Below are 3,003 nucleotides of genomic sequence, written 5' to 3'. Positions count from 1 at the left end.
TGTGCCACAGCAGCAACAACTGACGTCAAATAAAAACGTGTGAGCTGGCTTGCTCGGCTGCCCTCCTCTCATCCATGTGAGTTGTCGTAGCCATCTGAGAGCTAGGCGTGGGGACCCGCTGACAGGCGCTCAGAGCACAGACAGAGGGCTGCTTGCTGACAAAGAACTGACTGTCATGCAGATAATCAGTCCATCAGAAAGGCAGACACGTTTTCTCACATACTAACAGTGAAAATGTATTTTAGAGAAATCTGTAAGTTTTCCTGTACAGTTTTGATAACTCGCAGTACTTTATCGTGTCGTACCCATTGTGATATGAGCAGTATTAAACAGAGTTTCTGCAGAGATCTTTCCTACTGTTTATAATCCACTTTTGGCTCAAAGTTAGAAGATATTCCAAATAAACCCACGGTTACTAAAAGAAAATACAAATATATTTATTATCTTTACATTTGTAGACAGAACTTCCATTACATGTTGGAGGAAAGGGTAATGTCAGAATTTTGTACAATGTTTTGAATTATTTATTTATTTTTTGGATTTAAAAAGTTTTTTTGGTAGTGTGGCCTTTATTTTATTTTATTTTTTATTTTATTCTTGTCAGGTTGTTGGGATTTTGATTTACGTTTTTAAAAGTGCTGTTTTACCATTCAAGCAATATCCCAGACCTATTAATGAAACCGTGACCTATAACCTGTAATACACCATGCATCTAAATGTAGCACAGTCTGAAAAAAACTCTGTTCAGTTGTGTATTCTTTGTTCTTAAGATTCACATTCTTTTATAAATGGTGTTCCTCTACTATGCCGCTGTTACCACAATAATTTTAGGATTAGAGCCTGGTTTTTGTCCTCACACCATCATCATCTAACGTCTAACTTCACCTCAGTCAGAGATTCACCTTCGTATCACTGGAACGGTGCTGCCGTTTTCATCTTTGTGCAAACCGACGGAGCTAATTCTTTCTCTCTGCATCGTTTTTATCCATCACTCACTGTGATATGTAAATATGACTGTGGCGTGCGTGTGAGCGTGTGTCTGATGGTAATGGTGAGGAGCAGATGAAAAACAGTTCACAGGCGTGTGTTTATCTCTGTACAACATTGGGAGGTGTGTGTGCAAGGGGCTACAGTATGTGTTTCTGCTCAGTCCTTGACAGTGAGTCAGGGTTTGGATGAGTTACACCTAACTGTGTTGTTGGCTTGTATAGTGATGCTGCATGATTGTTTTCAGTTAAGCTGGTTTCAATTAAAAACAAACACCCATAAAATCATTCTGACGTGTTGCATGGATTTTTCTTTCATTGCCCCATGCCCCTGCTCCTGCCTCTGCTCCTCTCAACATCTAATAATTTAGCAGCTCAACTGCTCATGTTCTCTGTTCTTTTTTTGGTTTCTCCATACTCTTTCAAAAGTCAACACTTCTCATTTCAAACTATTTCACCCTTACTTGTCTCTGGACATGTTCATGGATAGATGTTGCCATAATATATGAGGTTATTTCTCTTTCTTTCCTTTGAGCCTTTTATTTGTGAAACACTATAATGGAGTATTGATCTGGTTTGAACAGAGAGCAGATCTTCCTACTCAGAGAGGGAGACACTGCTGCCAAGAGCCTAATAAATAAATGCACAACTGCTGAGACGCCTCACGCTGCTGGGAATCAATGAGGATCAATGCAACCACTGTAGTCATCTATTAAGGTGATAAATGACAGATCCATTCAGATTATCTAAATCACACATTTGACCGCTTCACACAGTGCCACAAGCATCATTTAGACATGTAAACAAATAAAGTAATTATTGCAAGAGGATTTAAAAAAAATCAGGAATCGTGTTAGCTATAATCAACTGCAGATCACAAACTTAAAATGTCATTTTTATAAAATATGGTTTGTGACTATTTTTTTGTCACCTGCAGGTGGCACTTTTCCTCCACCCAGAACATAAAGAAAGGCGCGGACAATATGGGGTATACTCCAGCTCCAATGTCCAGTATTTTCTAAAAAGAAAAAAAGAAGCTGGGGGGCGGGGGTGTTCTGGTTGTTGGGTGTGAGTGTGTGTGTGAGAGCACAGGAATGCTACAGTTGGTGTCCTCTCACAATTGCCATCATTTTGTCAGGATACACTTTTATTCATACAATCAATCTGGAACTGGAACTGGCCGTGAACACATCTACAAGTGGGTATGCTTTTATTCATTTATTTTAACAAGAATGCTTGTTATGAATGAAAAAAAAATCACTTGTTACCAATCCTTGTCAGTTCCACGCCACAGCTCACTAGCTGCACCAGGCATTTTAAAGGCGTGTAAAGCAGAACCTTGTTAACGCAAACAGAACATAGTCCCACTTCCGCCGGTACGCAACTGTGATGGGACCCAATCTCCACAGATCCAACTTCACATTAGGCCGGGCATACACTGTACGATTTTTAAAAAGCTTGTCATTGATACCATCACACACTACGAGTAATCGTGTACGGCCAAAGCTCACGATTTATGTACTAGAACTGTACGGTCCGATCATCGAACACAACCAGAGAGCTCACCCTGTCCGTTATTATTATTATTATTAATGTTGTTGTTTGGCAGTGTGGCAGTCCACAAAAAACATACATTTATTCAATGCCCAGTATTGTTCCTCCATTTTGTCTAAATAACCTGTTTTAATTTTTTCTGCAGAATATCGCCGTCTACTGGTGACATATAACAAAACCGACTGCAAGTGTGTGGCAATCGACATAACTTCCGGCCGTAAGTTTGTCTTGCAGTTGCACGTTTGAGCCACCGGAGGGCGAATCGTACAGACAACCTAATGGCCGGACCTCGTTGTTGGCGGAGCTAAACCGAACAACCGACCGCATTACCAGACAAGATTTCATCTTAAAATGTGTTCCTACGCCAAACTGCCCTCGTGGACCATGAATAAAATAGATATCTTTTGATAGAAGAACAGCAAAAACAATGCACTTCATTTAAACACTCACTTTGTAGTAAAAA

This window comes from Cynoglossus semilaevis, chromosome 7, assembly GCF_000523025.1.
Source record: "Cynoglossus semilaevis isolate Cse_v1.0 chromosome 7, Cse_v1.0, whole genome shotgun sequence".
Lineage (NCBI taxonomy): Eukaryota > Metazoa > Chordata > Actinopteri > Pleuronectiformes > Cynoglossidae > Cynoglossus > Cynoglossus semilaevis.
This window is presented reverse-complemented; position numbering follows the sequence as displayed.